This window comes from Stegodyphus dumicola, chromosome 2 (genome assembly GCF_044657685.1).
Source record: "Stegodyphus dumicola isolate Sdum_Otavi_A_Nest chromosome 2, ASM4465768v1".
Taxonomy (NCBI): domain Eukaryota; kingdom Metazoa; phylum Arthropoda; class Arachnida; order Araneae; family Eresidae; genus Stegodyphus; species Stegodyphus dumicola.
In genome coordinates this window covers 209,979,346-210,000,132 of record NC_140769.1, presented here as the reverse complement: position 1 = coordinate 210,000,132, position 20,787 = coordinate 209,979,346, and the positions used below count along the sequence as shown (strand labels likewise).

The window sequence follows — 20,787 nt, the reverse complement described above, 5'->3', positions numbered from 1 at the left end:
TTACTTAGAAATTATGTAAAACTGCAGTGCTTTACTTCGCTAATGTATCCTTATTAGAATTGATGAATTTAACCCTTGACTTTACCTTTTCTATATTTTCGGCTTCGGGTAAGAGCTGTGATTGCATCCTAATTGACTTAACTACTGAAAATGGCCTTAGACATAAAACTGAACTATCTGATAAAAATTCTATGTAATTATATGCCAGTATTGAAAAAACCAATCAATCTGATAAGAAAAAGCTGCGACTTGTTTTGAAAATGAGGCGTAAAAGGTTACCAGCGAGAATATTCCTTTTGGCATCGATTGTACCATTATTGGCGACTTTATCGCTTGCGCCGGCAAAACGGAAAAGTACCAAAAATTGTTTAGGCATCGCTACACGAGTCATTACTGAAGTTGTCATGTTTTGATAAACATGCGGTGATGAAAGGAAAGTATAATAAATAATGATTCCCAAGGTTGGCGTCAGATCAATGATGTATCTATGTGGAATGTTTCAGTTTGAGATGTGTACCATAAAGCGGATACGCAGGAATGAAACCAAGTTACTGATCCTGATCGTACATATTTATGCTAAAAGGTTTGTTTCTTCAATAACAATGTATTTCATTTAGTGTCAAAGTGAAATTAAGAATTGGCACACTCCAGATGTTTTATTATGCTCGGAGGGGGGTGGAATCAAATGTGCATGCGTAAAACTTAGGAGAAAAATGTTGTTGGTGGTTTTGAGGTCCGGATTTTAGATCATTTCGGATAATGGACGTCTGGATTTCAGACTTTGTACTGAATTTCTTATTTATTTTGATTAATATAGCAATTGGATTATATGGATGATCTTTAACTTTGTTAGAGATTTCTTGCTGGTAACTTTATGCTTTCTTGACTACTGTTATTATAATGACTTTTGAAATTGCTTGTTTTCATGAATGTGTTTGATTGATTTAGAAATTCTGAATTTTCATCCACAGAGAACCCGTTGGCGCCGTTGCTGTTTTACTCGCCAAGTTCACCTATGGTTGATGGGCGTTGGTTATGAGATATTAAAACACATGGAAGTAAGCCGCGTAAACATGATATTTAAAGAATATAATCAAAGTAATTAAAGAATAAGTAACATAAATTCACGTTAGCAGAGAAAACAATATATTAAGCATATGAAAGTGAAAATTCAAAATTAACTGGTTAAACACGATGCACGAAAATAAATTTGTATTTAATTCAAGTTAGCACAGAAAACAATATGTAAAGCTTAATGGAAGTAGAAAAATCATGTAATATTGAGCTTTGTAATAATGACCCTTTTTCTTGGCAATTTCTTGGGAAAATTGAGATCTGTCTTTGAATATCTTTCAGTATTATAAAATTCCAAAATATTTATGTTTTTAACAGTGCAGTTTCTAAAGAAATTGTGAATTTACGATTAATATCTTCATTGCATAATTTTAAAGTACTTCCAAAACTACGATTGAAAATCCATTATGATCGCATAAATGAAATGAATAGATATTCTCATTTAAATAGAAACTTAATTGCAACTGATTACATAAAAGTTTTTTTAGTAATAAATTATATTCTTCTCTGACTTATTTTTTTAAATTTTATGTATATGTTCATGTATTGCACGAAAAAACCAACATATTAACTTTACATTTGGCATATATATTTTTATTAAGACTTGCTTTTTTGCATGTAACCAGGGTTCATAGCGGTCCTTATAAGTGCTTATAAGTCCTTATATTTGAAAATAAAATATAAAGGCCCTTATAGGTGCTTACTTTTTCTTTAAAGCCCTTATTTTTTTGTTTTTAGTGCTTATTTTTTGCTTTTAGTGCTTTTTTTTTAATGAACGCGCTATTTTCCCCCTACCAAAGCCGAAACTAAATAAACAACTTTTCTTAATATTGAATGTCAGGTGGTGAATCATACTCCCGGAAATAGCTTTTCCCCCTTTCTCTGCATTAACATAACCTTTGGTGCGCACAAAGAGTACAGACAGGTGCCCGTCGTTATATTGGTCAAAGAATTGCGAAAGCTGTAGAAAATTTCGGTACATTCGGCATTCTTTTCCTCCCACCCAAATACTATACACGTTTAAATTTCTATCCAGATCTTAATAATTTGCATTCTCGTTCCGCTTGGTCAGTTCATATTTGTGTTTATTATGATCATTATGCTTATATTATGAGTATATGTATGAATGTTTATAATAACAGTTGCAGTAACTGCTGAAATATAGTAAACTTCCAAAAATGGTTGTATTTTAACATAGCGTTTTAGGAATAATACTCGGAATGGCTTAAATAAAGGGAAAGTAATCGAATAGTCAAAATAATTTAATTTTTTTTGGCCAATACATTATATAGTGCGAAGATTGGGAGGTTCTCCCCTTTCTCCCCAAAATCTCAAATATTGAAACTGTTACAAGTTCGCTGCAAAACAAGCAACGGACTTTTTTTTTTGTCACTTTCCAATCTGGATTGAATAGGACTAAAAGTTCTGCGGTCTACCAACCCAAGCGAAGAATGATTCTATTGCGGAAATTTAACGCCGTCTGTTGAAAATTAGAATGAAAAACACCCCAGTTACTCATATTTAGTTCTTTATTCTCCCAATTTCAGCAGATGTTGATTCCGATTGCGTAATATCACGTAGGGAAGAATTATGGCACACGTATTGTGCAATAACGTTTGCGATATTTCGCAGAGATAATTAATTAATTAATTTTGATGTTCTGTTTGAGATTTGTTTATGAACACTTAAAAGAGTTTTACTGTGCTTGCTAAGCAGAATATTTTTCAGTTCCATTGGTTTATTTTTATATGATTCACATATCAAAATGTCAAAAGCATTTATTTAGCGGAAAAATCTAAAAAGTGGCCACAGTCAACCCCCCCCCTCCGCTCCTCTTTTTCAAGTTACGCTCAACTGTCCGAATATTCGCCAGTTTCCAAGTATGCGGCTTAGTTAAGCTTTTACTGTTAAAGGATGACTGCATGAAGCAAATTTCTGTCTTCTGATTTCAGAAATGTTCCTCTTTTTTACTTAAATTACTTTGCTTGCAATATCTGTTAAGAGAAAACTGATATACAATGAAAATTTAGAAAATATTCAGAATTTAGATTTAAATTATTTAAATATTAATATGAGTGGAAAAATAAATTGTATTTATTATTAGGTTCCAAGCAAATACAATAAATATGCCTTATTATTATTTATTTTCTCTATTTTGAACTGAAATTTCATCATTAAATCTTGTAATATAGTTTAGTTCTGCATAGTTTTTTTTTCTTTTCTCTCATTGTAAACTAGTTCTGTAAATTGAACTGTTATTTAAAATTTAAAGGGAAAAAAAAAGTAATTATTTTCCATGGTTGAGGTAATGCTTATTCTCTCTTAATAAATACTGCATTTCTCATATTTTAAATTACAAGTCTAATTAAGGTTATGCAGTTGTGTATAATGTCATTAGACAGGTGCTTATTTTTTTTCTTAAAATGTGCTTGAAAAGTGCTTATTTTTTTAACTAAAATGTGGCTATGAACCCTGTGTAACTCATAACGAGAACCAAGGAATATATCATTTTTTGTGCACTGCTTTGCAACTGATATACAGCTCATCAGCAGCTAAACAGTAAAGTGACTGAACTCTGGTAGTTTAGTTAGCCAAGCTAATGGGCAAGTTGTATGATTGTTTTCATGGTATTCCCAATATGTAACGTGGATTCAAACCAGTGTCCTTCAGAAAGACCTCCTTGAAGGCATCTTTTCTTTTAGGCAGATATCTCTCCCATGCTTTTCCATAATTTAAACAAACCCAAATGATGTATGCTGCTAAAAATTTTATTTAAAGTCCATATTTAATAACATTACAAAAATTGCAAATATGGTCCAAGTTAGATCATTTTTAAATGCATATATTTATTTTAATTACACTAATTGTATATATTTATTATATGAATATTTTAAATGTCCATTTTATCATTAATTATTATTAATATATTTATGGGCAACATTTCTTTTTTGATTGTTCTGTCCAATGTATCCTTGATTTTAATTTCACATTTAAATTTTCACACCATAATTTTATAAGTCTTCTGAAATTTAGTCACAATTTCACTCAATTTAACCGCGTAGTTCACAAATGCAGCATAAAAACTATGTTAATATCAGTCACCAAGGATGTATGGATTAGGTTTTTCATGCATAACCATGAGTTTTTGAGTATCCATAAAACTATTCTGTCATTTTAGAGAATCAATAATACTTTTTATTTCAGTTTAATCATCTCTTTGTGTGTCACACCGGAAATCTTCTCAAATGTTATTGTTTTGTTTATTTCATGCTTATGACTGCATAAGAAGACAAGTGAAACAAATGTGTCACAAGCAGTGACACTGAGATGTTATTTCACATATAACTGAGAAGTACAGCACTAATTAGCACTGTAATTGTTAAAGAAAGTATCCTGGCTTGTAAAAAGCTTCGTTGCATGTAATGTGAACTTAATAACTTTATCATTTTAAAAATAAGAAGGGTTTGTGTGTACTTAATTCAATATACAAAGCATGTGAGAGCTAGCTGAAAAAGGCATGCTTTTGTGAATATTTTCTAGGGTAAATAGGCTCATGGAAAACCACGAAAATGTCACAAAATTCACAAAACACATACGAAAAAAATAACCTGCACAACCAGCTCGTTTTTCAGGATTTGAGCCGAGATTGAACTACCACTATTCAGCCTTCTTAACCACTCGTAGGACTAAATATGTAATATGTAATATCATGTAATCAAAAGTTAACTATGTGTTGTGTAACAGGATTGCTTTCTCAAGTATCGAGGTAGGAAATACTTAATCTATTCTTTTTTTTAAGTGTTTGGTCATGGTATTATTCATTACATGTACTTTCCATAATTCATATAGAATATTAATATTTCTACTACAAGTGTCTTTTTAAAATTTTTAAGTGTTTTGCTTGTTGATATTCTCAAAATTGTATCTGATAATTAGTATAATAGGTATAAATACAGTAGACATATATAATCGATCAGGAGTGGCTAAACTTTATGTCAGTGAGAACCACAACTGCATATTTACATCATAGGTGAAGTAGGTTTCAGACAGCAAGAAATGTCGATTCCAAACAATCATTCAGTGACAGTCTTAGTTCAATAAGAGCCATGTGCCTGTAATAAATTAATGAATGCATGACTTTTAATACATCCATTTTACATAAACAGTTTTTCAATGTTATTTTTATCAATTTACTTGTAAACAGTTTAAAGCATTTTATGTTGAAACAACTGCCTGTCTTTCATAGTATATTTGACAGTGCCAATAATTTTCAGTATTGAAATTCTATTCAGTAGCATTGTTAATAAAACTTTTGAAGAGTCATTTGCACTTGGATTCATTACACAAGTAGTGGTTTGCTAATTTTGATGACTTTGAGTATCCATAAAACTATTCTGTCATTTTAGAGAATCAATAATACTTTTTATTTCAGTTTAATCATCTCTTTGTGTGTCACACCTGAAATCTTCTCAAATGTTATTGTTGGAAAAGCATTAACAATATATTATCTGGTTAAAGTTTTAAGCCATAAATATTGTTTTTCTCATAATTTTAGATGACCATACCAATAATAAAAACATTACTTAATTAATTATTTAAAATGCATATTTTGGCAGGTGATGAAGTCAAAATATTTTATCGGTTGGAAACCTCATGATTCTGTGTGCTTAACGCTACGTTAACAGCCATGTTACCAATTATCATTAACCCCTCTCCCGCCATATTTTCTTCCACAAACTAGCATCTGTCACCGAAAACTTCCTTTATTATATGAAAATATTTCTATCTATTTGTTAAAAGTTCATAAATAATAACGTGAAAATACAAAAAAATAATAATAAATAAGTGAAGAATAATTTAAATTGGCAAATGCGAACAATGACGGTGATAATTCAACAAAATGAACGTTAGAGGAATGGTTGCAACCTTCTTACAAGCGAATAGGTTGAATCTGCCGGATTACCAGGTTTGAACTATTATCGCCAAAGTTGGCGATGTTTACATTTGCCGGGTTCTTTGCGGAAGTGTTCCGAAATTCTAATTAGATGTAAACAAATTTCATTTAATAATAATTAAATGCCGTGTAAAGCTTCAAACTTATTTTTTTTTTAACTAATACTTAAAAGATCTAACATTGTGGTTCTCAACCTATTTTGCCCTATTCCACCCCTTTCACCATTGCTAGAAGATCATTCCCATCATGCCCTTCCTTTTCAGTACTTGAAAAATGCATATATATATTTATTTAGATTGCTTTTGAACTTACTTTATAAATTAAACCAAAAAAAGTACAGAAAATGTTGGTATATACCAGGATTCGAATAAAAATAGTTTTTTATATTTATAAACCACAGCTGCCAACTCTGCTTTTTCTTCTGGTCTCCTGGTAGATCACCAAATCTCGATAAACTTGTCTCAGTTGCAACAAACAGGGCGAAAAGAATGACCGGGGTAAGAAACGTTTTTGTTATTATTTTGAAAGGAAAAATCAGTGACAAGATCTTACTTACCATTGTATCATTCATCAAGAAGCGCTTTGTGCTCGACATTTCCAGAAGAAATTTGCAAAGTTATGGAATTCATAATTATATTATTGTTAACCTCATTATTACTACAGCTTTTAATCATCGCCAGTTTAAAGAATTTTTAGTTGAAATGGAGAGCGAGTACTCAGATCTTCTGCTGAATAATAAAGTGCGTTGGTTATCAAGAGGAAATGTTTTGAAATGTTTTGCATCCTTATTAACAGAAGTTAAAGCATTACTCCTTGAAATGAGTGTTTATAATCCAGAACTAATGAATGATCAGTAGATCCAAAAATTTTATTTTATGGTAGACGTTACATCTCATCTAAATCAGCTTAATCAAAAAACTATAGGGAAGAGGTGTGTGTGTGTGTGTGTGATTATGGCAAAGCCTCGAGGGCTATCTGCCTAAGAGGAGGGATGCCTTTGTGGAGGACTTTCTAAGGGAAACTGGCTCGTTTTTAACACGTTACACATGGGGAAAACCACGAAAACACCCATGCAGCCAGCCCGTTCGCGGGATTCGAACCTCCTATAGGGAAGAGGAAACACAATTTTTCTGATGTTGGAAGAAGTTATTTCATTTGAAAGCAAATTATCTCTTTCTGCTCAAGATTTTTGAAACAGAAACTTTGGTTCACTTTCCAAGCCTGTTGAAACATTCTCAAGAAAATAGATCTAATATTGACATTTGCCATTTCAAAACAACAGTTTTATGACAGAAGTTTTTCTCAGCAGGTTTCAGGAATTCTGAATCAGCAAAGCAACATTAGCCTTTGTTAAAAAACCTCTTAATACTAGTGCAACGGAATTGCATTTCTCTGTTTAATATTCACATTGGCAACTCTGAAATCAATTGCTGAATTTAAAAAAAAAAAAATTATGAAACTTGAAATTTGAACATTTTAAGTGCTGATGTAGAAACATTGGAGAAAAATAAATGTGTGCTTAGTTCACAGCACAAGTAATCTGGAAAAGGAAAACATGTGGAATAATATTATTCCCGACTCATGTAATCAGCTTAAAAAACTAACGTTTGATGTTTTTCTTATTCGAGTCTACATATTCATACGATCAATAATTTTCAAGCATGAACTTTTTGTCAAGAGTAAATAGAGAAGTCATCTTATTCATGAAAACTTGTAATAAGGCTTAAAATGAAAAACAACATACAAAATGCAAACTTTTCAAGAAGATGCAAGGCCATTGTTTACATTAGTGTTTTGTTAGTCATTATTGCGATTCAAGTTTTTCAATATATTGCAATTCTCTTTTATCAATAAAATAGTATCGTTATTAAGTATAATATCAAGTTTTATTCGACATATATATATAGTTTAACTAAGACTTAAAAACTGAAATATTGAGTTAATTTTAGGGAGTGTTGTGGAGCGAAAAAAGATGTAGAGTTGAGAAAGGTATAAGATGGTTTGGACATATGCAGAGAATGAATGGAAGAAGATACTTGAAAAGAGAATACAAGTATTAATAAATACAGTGCTGAACTGTTGATAATTGACTCTGTTGACTAATGAGTTTGCCTTCACTGGCCAAAGGGATATAAAACTGAACTGAGAGCAAATTGTGTGCCATCTCAAACCTTTTCTGCTGCATGTACTATGCCCTAAAAGGCTGAATTGTTATTATGCCCAACAGTGTTATGTTGTTATATGTAAAGATTTTAAACAATTATTTTTTTGTAACTGTTTCTGAAATTATTAACTTAGTGTTTTATGTTCAGTTTCAGCAGTTTTCTTAGTGTTGATTAAAGAGTTACTGTTTATTACATTTGCTATTCCTTATTACTGCACTAAAGGCTATGATTCTGTATACATTAATTAGCAGCATGTTTAAATTCTTAGTTAAAGGTCTTCAATTTAGTTTCATAATTATTTATTGTATACCTTCTTCATATTCATCTTAAATTTCAGAAGAAATTTACTTCCCAGTTTAGTCCTTTGAAGCAACTTATATGTAAATATTGTATAGCATATTCTGTTATGTACTGACTATTGAAATGCATTTTTATTTCTTTTTTGCAGGACATTTTGCAGTTTGAAGTCTCTATGTACTACTGAGGTAAAAAAATTCTTTTATATCTAATCTGAAAATGAAATATTTTTTCATAGGCAATAAATTCAGTTCTTGACAACTGCATTCTAAATTAGAATTTTAAGCACATGTGAGAAAACAGGAAAGTGCTTTCCAGTATTTAATTTTAAAAAAAGTTGAATTTTTATTTTCAGAAATCATCTTAAATTTATTTAATAAAGATCATGGCAAATGATTCCAAAATTTTTGGTGCATGTTTTACTTGTCCCCAGAACTTTCTGAGTTGTCCTGCTGTGGATAATTTCTACATAACCACTGAATTTCTGTGATTCTGATTAATTCAGGCTCCTAAGAACTTGATGTTTGTGTCATTATTTGATTTTTAGGAAAGTGATTATTCTAAACCTCATGTTTATAAAAAAATTTACTGTAGTTTGAAAATATGAGTCTTGGATGATAATATCAGCGACTCTTTTAAATATAAGCTACAACTTGCTTAAAAGTATCTTATGCAGTTAATGCCACTAGATACCTTTCAACATAAAAAACATCTTCAGAATTATTTTTATGCATTTGCTGCAAACATGAAAGAAAAGAAAAATCTTATAATTAAATTTTGTTGCTGTTAAACATTTCTGTAGTAGAAGATAAGCATGTTTAATTTATAATACTTTTTATGTATTGTTTGACATATTTAGAAGTATTAAATATGTATATGATGCACAATTTTGAAATCTACAAAATAAATTTTGTTGTATATAAAATTTAATTATAAATATTGAAGTAAAATAACAGACAATAACATTGCAAAATTAAAAATTTACTCTTACAAACACTTCAAAAAAGTGAGAATAAAATGCATTAAAAATTTAAGCAATATTTTTTATAATTTAAAAAAGTATCTCTTCATATAGTATTAATAAATACAGTACAAAGTTCGAAATCCGCACTAGCCGATTCCGGATTTGGGATATTTCCAAATCCTGTGGGGGGCTGTAAAGTAATGTTGCTTTCTTACATTAAATTCAAACAAATAAATTTGTAACAAGTTTTTATTTTTAAGCAATAATATAATCACCCTCGTTATCAGCAACCTTTTGCCATCTAGTATGCAGATTTCAATCCCAGATCAATAAAAATCAATTGGTTTTTGAGTAAAATATCTCAAGATGGCATTTTGGACATCATCAAAATTTTGAAATTTTTTGTTACTAAGAAAATGTTGTAGGGATTGGAATAAATGGAAATCCGAGGGTGCGATATCGGGCGAATATGGTGGGTGAGGCAGTACCTCCCACCCCAATTCATTATGTTTTTCCAGTGTTCGTCTTGCACAGTCGTGTTGCAGAATGACGCCTTTTCCGTTGACAATCGCCGGATATTTTCCAATTAAAGATTGGTTCACTAGATCCAATTGTTCAGAATAAAGGTCTACATTAACAGTTTTTCCAGATTTCAGCAATTCAAAATGAACAATTCCACGAATACTCCACCAAATACCCAGAAGTGCCTTTTCGGGATGTAAACCCTTTGTAACCCCTATTAAAACTGCCTTTTGAGTTTTGGATTATCATATAGGACTTATTTTTCTGTCTCCACTAATCAAGCGATCAAAAAATGGTTCTGTATGGTGCCGTTGAAGCAATACATTGCGTGTGATGGATAGGTTGGCTTTGTTCTCTTCGGACAGATTATGGGGGACTCAAACACCTGCTTTGCTTATTTTTCCATTCTGCTTTAAATGTTTTTGGTCGACCAAGGTTGGTTAAGAGTGTTTGACAGTTCCTCGATTGTTTGACATTGATTTGCGTCCACTTCTGCCCTTAGCATGTTGTTGTCTATCGTTGTTGTCGACATGCGTAGAAACGACATTACTTTTTGGTCCCCCTAATAATAGATCATAAATTTAAATTTGGTAAGATGGCATGCAGAAATTATACAATTAAAATTATGAAATTGTAATTTATGAAATAAAGAACAATTATGATCTAAAGGGTATCAAAATTTACAAAAGAAAGCTTAATATTTGTTTACTTTATTAAACATTTCGTTCAATGCAAGTTGTTTAAGATGCTCCCACAAAAAATTCAAAAAGTTCCTTTTTCTTTTTTCTTGTGTCATATACAGTGGACTTTCCAATGCCATACTCCTCACATAATTTTAAGACGAATATGCCTGTATGCATTTTTTGCAGCAATTCCACATTTTGTTTAATGGACTTCTAAACATGGTTTCGCTTTGTAGATCCCTTTTGTAACTCCAGAATTGGAAACTCTTTTCGACATAATCGAAAGTTCAAGCTTAGTTTTTATAAAATTTCTGTAATAATAACAGTCTGCGAAAATTAATAAACTGGGTCAAATTAGAAGGTCAGGGAGCAGCGCAGTCTGCTACATTAATTTAAAATGCCTTAGAATCAGTAATGATAATTTTAGCCTAACTTAATAGCGTGTGTTATACGTTATTGGCTATGTATCACAAGATTGGCAACGAAACCCAAGTGGTTTCGCTAAATTTTGTCTTGCTCCTATAGCGTTCTGAATTAAGCCTGAATTGTAATAGTTTAGTTTTTTACTATACCTACGTTTATTTCTTGCACATGCTTCAAACTAATATGAGTCCTGAATAAATAAACTCCCACATATATACTTAAGGCTTTATCTAGGGCTGGCGCTTGAAACCGCCTGGTATCGCCTCTACAGGTCCTAAATTCTGCTGCAAAGCGCTTTTGTAAGTTCTAAATTTTAACCATGCCTAAACTTTGGATCCCAGTGCTTTCCCTAAATCATAAATACTTCTCATCCCTTAATTTTGACACTCGGTGCTTTCCCAAATTCCAAAAATTTCAACTTCCCTAAATTCTGCCGTCCAATACACACATATCTATAGTGCAGGACGGGTTTAAAAATTTTGCTTTTAATTTTTAGCCTATTATTATGTTTTTTTTTATATGTATGTATATAGGCATAAATAAATGCAACAAAATAAAGAACAAGGTTATAAGGTATTTCTCCCGCCTTCCTAGCATCCCTTCGTGGTATAGTGGTTCTGCATGCTGAGCCGGTATTGTCAGAGGTCCGTGGTTCGATTCCCAGCAAAGGCGTTGTTAATTTTTCATCTTGCCTGCTTCCAGAAAAAAATACCTAATGTCTCTAAAGTGGCGCCCGAACTAAAAGGGTGTTTCATGAGGATTCTCTGCGCCCAGGATTTGGCGATTGGGTCCCCTAAAAACCTCAGTCGCCCTTTCAAAAGGGGAGTATGTAAGGTATTTCTCGTGCCTTCCTAGCATCCCTTCATGGTGTAGTGGTTCTGCACGCTGAGCCGGTATTGTCAGAGGTCGGTGGTTCGATTCCCGGCGAAGGCTCTGTTAATTTTCATTTTGCCTGATTCCGGAAAAAAATACCTAATGTCTCTACCAGGTATAAAATATCAAAGAAAAAAATCTTAAATATACAATGTTCATTAATGTATGTATATGTATATAATATCAATATAAATGTTAGGTTCTGAAGCAATTAGAAAATTTTTAATTACACATACACACACATATATATATACATTTTATAAGCATATATAAAATAAAGCGATTTTTAAATTACTTATATGGTTTGTTGTGGTTTATTTAAATATAGCAAAGCACTCGACGGCTATCTGCCTAAGGGTAAGGATGCCTCTGTAGAGGACTTTCTAAGCAAAACTGGATCGTATATGCGTTATACATGGGGAAAACCACGTAAACGCCCATACAACATTTAGAACATGAAAATGGATTGTCTGGTCCGCACTTCTTAAGCAGAAGTATCACCAGAGCCAATAGGCTAAGGAAATTTTCAATTTTGGAGCAAGAGCTCAAAGATCAAATAATGCCAATTAGAATTTTTGAAAGACCTAGTTAGAATTTTGAGGTCTTCTGACTAGGAGATGTGTTGGCCTCGCCAACGTCTTTATTGAAAAAATACATTACATAGCATGTTTTTATATTTACAAAACAAATTATTTTTTGAACATAAATTGAGTTATACAATGCAACATAGAATGATAGGAAGAACAAAGTAAAGAATCAATATTAAGTATTACAATAATTAAATGATTAATAACATGGCATTACAGATATTACATGATACGATTGAATTTACAAGTACAGATCTAATTCATTGTGATATGAGTATTCCAATATAAGTACAATAATATTATATAATACAATCAATTTATAAGTACAGATCTGATTCATTATGGTATATGTATTCCATAAAACTTGATAACAAAGATCGTCCCTTGTCGTTCTTAATTAGTTGTTTTAGAGTTTCTAAAGTTATATTTTGTTTGAAAATTTCTCTACGTTTTGTTGATACACTGGAACAGTCTATAATCATATGAAGTGCATCTGCGGATTCACTACCACATTGACACTTGCATGTAGATTCCTTTAGTTTGAATCTGTTAATATAAATCGGAAAGGCTCCGTGATTAGTGATAACTTGATTTAAAAAAAATCACTGAAATGCCGTTTCTCCGAAACATTCGGTAGAAGTGTGAACGTATGTCGTCCTGTTTCTTCATCGTTCCATTGTCTTTGCCATAGATCGAGAGCTTTCATCTTTGTCGTCCTGATGCTATTACTCATAGGGATCTTGCAGTCTAGGTACGTGTTCGAGTAAATCCCTTGTTTGGCTAGCTCGTCGGCTTTTTCATTGCCGGCAGTGCCTTGGTGTCCTCTTATCCAATGAAGCTTTGCTTTTGTAAAAGGCAGTAATTTCTTTATGGCGATAATGTTCTGATTATAGATATTGTATTTATGGATAGACTTTAAAACAGCCTGGCTATCCGAATATATATGCGCAGGACTGGGGTGTGATTTTAACCATAGTAATGCCGACTTTAATGCTAAAGTTTCAGCTTGATATACTGTACTAGTCTTATCCAGTTTAAACATAAATTGATCGTGACAAACTCCATTCATGAAGGAACAGAAGCCAGCTCCAGTGCCGTCTTCACTTTTTGAACCGTCCGTATAAATTTCTAAACCTTTATTGATTGGAGGCTTGTTGTCCCATCCGAAGACTTGAATATGAGCTGGATGAGAATGCCATTTAGGTACTGGGAATTCAATCTGATCCCGTGAAAGTTCTAAGTCCTCATATTTAAAGTCAGTCCATCCTCGTTTGGTACGTTGGATGATGCTTTCCATGTCCAATTTAAGATCAAGCGGCATAATTCCAGCAATCACTTGAAGAGCTGCAGTAGGGGCAGTCTTATAGCTTTTGGTCATTGCAAGAAGTGCTATGCGTTGTATAGAGTTTGTTTTGTTTCGCATTTTTACCGTAGGTGGGTACCACCAGACAGGACATGTGTATACTATGGTACGCTCTATTGCACGTTTATAAAGTTCTTTCAGAACTGGTTTGGGCATCCCAAGTAATCTAAGAAGATTGTTCATTATTTTACAAACTTTAGATTTAATATAATCTAGATGAGGTAGCCAGGTAAGGCATTCATCTATGACTATTCCAAGATATTGAATGGATTTTTGTTGCTTAATGGTATGATCGTTCATCTTTATTGTCGGTGCTGAATAGGCTGCACCACGCTTTTTGATTGCTATAAACATAGACTTTGACTTTTCGGGAGAGAATTGAAGTTTGCACTTGAGTGCCCATTCTGATAGTTTTTGAAGCGCCAACTTTGCCTTGGTTTGAATTTGCATATGCATAGATCCTGTTACTAGGAGTGAAACGTAGTCCGCATAAGCTTGGATGTGGATTCCATCTTCAAATTCGAGTTTTAAAGCTATATTCATTACTATATTCCAGAATAGTGGTCCAGAGTTGGATCCTTGTACACATCCTTTTTCTTGTTTTATGGAGTATTGAACATTATTTATTTCATAGATTATATGTCTATTATCCAATAAACTTTCAATAACTTTATAAATATTTAGAGGACATCCCAGATTGCGGAGTTCCTGTAGTAGGAACGGCCACCAAATATTGTTGAATGCACTCTTGATATCCAAAGAGATAACATTGGTGTAATTATTATTACGTCGGTTTGCTTCTATTTGTGAGACTATGTTGTCCTTGATGGCATCTGCTGAGCATTTTCCCGCCGTGAAGCCATATTGTTGTTCACTTAATTTGGAATTCGATACTAAGAAATAAGTCAATCTGTTAGTGATTAATTTATCATAGACTTTACTCCATGCGTTAAGCAAGCAAATAGGGCGGTAAGCATCAGGAAGCTCACCATTTTTTCCTTCTTTTGAGAATAATACTAATTTCGCTGTCTTCCAGCAGTTAGGAAATATTCCTCGACAGAAGAGTTCATTAAGTAACGCTACTTGTAATTGTGGGTTAGCATAGAAAACTTCAGCTATAATTTCTTTAGATATATTGTCCATTCCAGGTGCTTTGCCTGGATTGAGGGATTTGATAGCATTTTCCACTTCTGGAATCGTAAACGGAACATCATTTATTGAATTATATGGATTCCTTAAGTTGTTACGAATTGTCGTATGAAACTCCGTGTCTTCGCTGATTATATCTTTAGGAAAGTGGTAATCCATTAGGAAACGTATAGTTTCTTCTATTGTGGAAGTCTTGGTTTTATCTGGTTTGAGTAACGCTTTTAATTGTAGAGGGGATTGCATAGTCCCCTTAGCAATGTCATAGTGTACCCCGAAGGGTGAACTAGGACTTAGACGCTCCAGATATCTTTTCCAGGTTGTTCTTTTGGTTTGCATAAGCTTTCTTTTATAGAGAGCAAGGTCTTTTTCATAGACTTGCTTATAGTGTGCCCTTAGTTCGTCATCATGAATACATTTGTGATAACGCTTTCTCAAAGCGAGGATTCTTTTTCGTAATATTGAGAGTTCCGGGGTCCACCAAGGGACACCTTTGTGTTGAGTTTTAACATATTTTCCCTTGGCGTGGGTTGCCAAGTCACAGTATTCCTGTATTTTCTGAGTCCACTTAATTATAAGTTGATTAAGATCAACTGTATCTTTAGGCAAGTAAGATTCCATTGAACCAAAAAAGTGACCAATTTTTGCCTTCAGTAAGAGCCAATCCATTTGTGTAAGTTTATATTTGACTCTTTGAGTTGAGCTAGAATGTTGATACGTAATTTCAAAAGAGATATAACAATGATCACTTAAAGTGATACAGTCCATAACTTTCCAATTATGAATGAAAGGCGTGGAAGAGATTGATCTGGAAGCTGTAATATCAATCCAGCTCTTTCCCCTTGTGCAGTTGTAGGTAGGGGGACCATCCGGATCGTTTTCAACAGCCAGTCTATGCATTGTTAAGAATTCTCTAAGTGTGCGTTTTCTGGGATCCTTGAAGGGGGAGCCCCAGAGCACACTTTACGCGTTTAAGTCGCCAAGGAGAAGAAGATCATGTTGATCGTCAAAGTAACGTTCAGCTAAGTTTAACAGAGTAGTTAAATCTGTTAAGTCCGTTATAGGTTGAGTATAACAGTTAAAAATGGTTATTGTCCTATGTTCAATCTTTAATGTAATAACATTTAAAGTAGAAGAAGCGTAAGTATTCAGAACCGTAAGTCGTGGGTTAACCACCACTGTGGCTGTTTTGGGGTGGTCATTTGGAGAAAAAATGTTTGAGTCGGAAAGCCAGACGGCTTGTCATTGATACAGTATGGTTCTTGAATAAAAATCAAGTCGTATTCAAAGATACAAGTCTTTAGTTGTGCTGTTGCGACATGTGATCTCGCTAAATTAATTTGCAACGCTTTTATATTTTGAATAAGTTCTCTAGCCATAATTGATTTTTCTTCGAAGATCTTCAATTTCTAGCTGTCTGCTAGGACAGTCTTTTGAGAAACTTGAGTGCTGCTCGTCAAGGTGCTTATCACTATTCGCATTTCTTTCTGCACAATGAATACATCTTTGGTAGTTATTGTCACAATTTTTGTGGGAATGTCCCACTTCTCCACAATGTCCACATGCCTCTTCTGTTTGGCATTGTTTAGAAATATGTCGGTATTGGCAGCATTTAAAACACTGCGTTGGTCTGATGTATTCTCTTAAATTGAAACGTTCCCAATTAACGCACAGTTTGCGTAACTTAGTAAGTGTTTGAAAACCTCCGGTGAGGTTTCACAAACCCAATGATTTCCGTTCTTATGCTTGATAGGAAATTTAACCTGTAGGCCATCACCATCGATGCCTTCGTTTTGGGCTAAAATGGCTTCCTTAAGTTCTTCCTTAGTCAAGTCCCTTGGAATATCATATATTATAATTTTAGGAAGCCTACGTGTAGGACGAACAATTTGTAGGTCCTTTTTAAGTTCTGGTACAGTATTTATTTCATTTTCTAGCGTCTCTATGTCTTCCGCTTTATTGGTCTCTATTAAGAGACCACCTTTTGCCTCATTTTTAAGTTTTTTCACTCCAATGTGGAGCTTTGTGGGATCAATAGTTTTTAAGAGCTTCTTTCTGATGTTGTCTGGTTTATCCCCTTCATTTGTGGGGTATAAAATAGTGACATGTTGTTTATCTGGTTTTCTCCATGTTTTGGATCGGTCACGAGCTGGACGTTTAAGTACGTCCGCATAAGAGTCGTTAATGTTTGGCGTTTGATGAATTTGTCCTTCCATGTGTGCCATCTCGACACACTGTTCAGTTAGAAGGTTGAACATCAATTGAAATTGATGTCGAATATCAGCGGCTACTGCCTTGTTTATGCCAGAAGCTTTATTTGTCAATATTGTCTCTAAGGTGGCAATATATGCCTGTCCTTCTTTGAGAATGTCTTTAGAACTCATTTTGATGTAGGTAGAGTTATTCAACGCTTAACTAAATAAGATGCACTGGGTCTGTAGACCGACCTGGTACCCTGGGGTTCACACCAAGTCAGTAAGTAGTAGGCACTTTTGCTCAGGCTTTCGACCCTCCTTGGAGAGGGAGCCCCCCGACCTTGCCAAGGTACCCGAGCACTGGGAAAGCACGAATGAACAGGTGAAACAAATATTCAAAATTATATCAATTTTGCACATTAATATCGCATTTCAATCGCATACAAATCGTATTTCTAATCGCTTTCCCCGGGGAGCGTAAACGCCCATACAGCCATTCCGTTCACTGGAATGCGAACTCCGGACCGAACTATCACTGTTTAGCGGCTTTACCACTCAGACGCTAATGAACCTTCTCCTCACATATACATGCATATATATATTATAATATTTACATGTAGAACATATGTTATGGTGAAATACCGAAATCTGGAGAATGTCGACTTTCACCGGTGAATGTTGAACATATAAGAATATATTTCTTCTCCGTAATTCAGTCACGAAAAAAAGCACTTGAGACTTAAAATAAGAACTTAAAACACACAGTACATTGAAAATGAGAAAGGAAAATAATAGAAGTTAAAAACTTACTTAATTATACAGTGCGTTCTAAATGAGAAAATAAAATAATAGTAATAAAAAGCTTACTAAATTATGTGACTCAAATCTTATTTATTGCAACAACTTAAACTATTATGACTTCTTATGAACTCTCTTTTCGACCTACACCAGAGCATATCTGTGATTGTCGACATAACACCGGTGAGGGTCCGAATGTACAAGAATGTAATGCAATATTCGATCTTTCACCGATGTATGTGGTAAATGTTGTCATTCTCCGGTGAAAGTCGATATTCTCCAATTTCGGTGTTTCACGGTAACATATACGTACACATTAAATTATTAAATTATATTTGCATGTCGATAAATTATATTTACAGGTTGATCATTGATAAAAAATTATAAAATATTGTACGGAATTACTTCGCTTCCTAGATTTTTCGTAAGCTTCATCATATTTCTAAAACAGAATCTAAGTGGTGATCCCATTTGCAAGCTGTTTATATATCTTATTTTTTCTGCACTGAATTATATTTAGAGAATTATTTCACATGATTATAGCTGAAAATGCAGTTTTACAAATGAAGAATTTAAAGGCAAGAAGAGAATTAGGTCCTTTTCTAATTATTCTTGAAGCATTTAAATTAAGAAAAACAAATGGCAGATTAATAGAGATCACTGAAATAAAGTGCTCACAGAGGACAGATTAATATGCAAATAAATTTTAGTTTTCATTAAGTAAAACAGAATTCATCTGGCTTCTGTGAGAAAGGAATCAATCCAAGAAACTATTTTTCTATTTTCGCAATCATAATTTTTTAAAAAAATATTCAAAGAATTCATATTCAAACATTGCAGTCTATTATAATCAGTAATAATTACCTAAAATGCAATTTTAATCAATATTAATTCTCATTTTCTCTTTGATAACCCCTCTTTAGAGTTAAATAGCAGTCACAGCATTTTTCGGCTACATTTTCCTTTATAATATGCTTACGTTTTCATTTACAACTTTTAATACTCTGGGAAAATTTCAGTATGAGAACCCAGAAAATTATTCTTAGTGATGCTAAGATTATTGATCATTGTCATGCCGCTGTGCTTCAAAAGAAATCCTATTGTTTAAAGGTTCATATCCTTAACCTTCCGACGTTCATATCCTGGCCTTAACATTACATTCATATCCTGACCTAAAAATAAAAGCTGCGAGTCAGAATTAAAGGGGTTGCTCATAGGCAACCTTAGTTAAAAAGAAGTTAGAGGAAATGTTAATCAATGCATAATATTATCTTCTGAATTAAACACTAACACACTATTTGATCAAGTTCAAATAGAAAACAGATATTCGGCATTTGATTTGAAAACAGATTAGACTTGCAAACAGATATTCGGCATTTGTAAAGAAAATAAGGATGAATCAATATGAGTTTGTTTTCTGATTGCAAAACCATCTTAAGATACTATCGGATTTAATCTTTAAATTATTCCAATAATATTCAGAATAGTGGGGAGCCACTATTCTTAACTAAAATTCACTAACACAAATCCTATTTTGGGTTGAAATGATTTTCATTAATTACGTTTTAGAATCTATTAGGTTATTTTTTTATAATACGCCGAGAGGTATTTTTGAAAATGAGCAATGCCTTTTGCCAGGACTCGAACCTGAACCTCTCGAATACGCGCCTAGTGTGCTAACCGTCACACCACAAAGGCATACTGGAAGGAGAGAGAAAATACATTATCCCTTTTAAAGGGCAAATGGAAATTAGGAAACCCGATCGTTAAATCCTGGTTGTGAAGAATCATCGTTCACAACATTTTAGTTCGAGCGCCACTGTAGAGTCATTAGGTTATTTTAAAGGAGCTGTGAAAAATGTGCAAAGGAGTCGCCGGAACTTGAACCTGCACCTCTCGAATACGCGCCGAGTGTGCTACGGTTACACCACGAAGGCATGCAGAAAGGAGGGAGAAAATACCTTATAACGTTAATGAAAAAATACTAAAAATATCTAAAAAGTTAATTTTTTAGTTACCTCAGTTTTTGTACTGATAAATGATAAACTATTATAATATGAAAGAACAAAAGGAATAAAATTAATTATTTACTGATATTTGAGAACTCACTTTTTTACTTCCTTGTACGAAGTAAGTTGTAAATAATGAGACAGACAGTGAACGAAGTAAGTTGTAAGTAAATCAAACGAAGTAAGTTGTACTTTTGTAAGAAGTGTCGCAGCCATGAAAATTTTCGGGTATCATATTTCAATGAAAATACCCATATATTAACTGCTATCAGATACAATGAACGATGTTTTTGCATGACATCTGTAGGTAAGAACAGAATAAAGGACTCTTTTTCCCAAAACGGTTTGCAAAAAGGATTTAAAATGGATTCAGGACAGATTTTTTTGTGATGTCTAGATGTACGTATGTAAGTATGTAGCTCGCATAAATCAAAAACGAGTAGACTCAAAACGTTGAAATTTTGTATATGATATAACATGTAGTTGTGCACCTACCTTTTTGGTTGGATTCGGCTGCACCAAAAGTGTATAAATAAGCAAATATACCCACTTTGTAACTCAGCTGCGTGAGCTCAGTTTTTTTTAAAAATAATTTTTATATATTGGTAAATTGTGCATGTTTTGCTTTAAAAATGATTGAATTATGTTGTTCTTATCTCCCAGTTAAAGTTCTTATGCCTTTAGTTAATCTGCATGCAATAGTTGTAGAATTATTAGCTATTTAAAAGTTTTTT

General features: G+C 33.1%; 1 protein-coding gene across 3 annotated transcripts in view; it reads left to right on the top strand.

Moving 5' to 3' along the window:
- The window catches only part of LOC146998813 (uncharacterized), a 940,238-nt gene that overhangs the window by 838,319 nt on the left and 81,132 nt on the right, over positions 1-20,787 (top strand). Inside the window, exon 2 of one of the 3 annotated variants that reach the window (XR_015039732.1) lies at positions 8,642-8,678. The exons of the other annotated variants lie outside the window; for them this stretch is intronic. The gene's annotated coding sequence lies outside the window, so the exon portion shown is untranslated. The remainder of the gene's footprint in view (positions 1-8,641; positions 8,679-20,787) is intronic. 3 annotated transcript variants of the gene reach the window in all.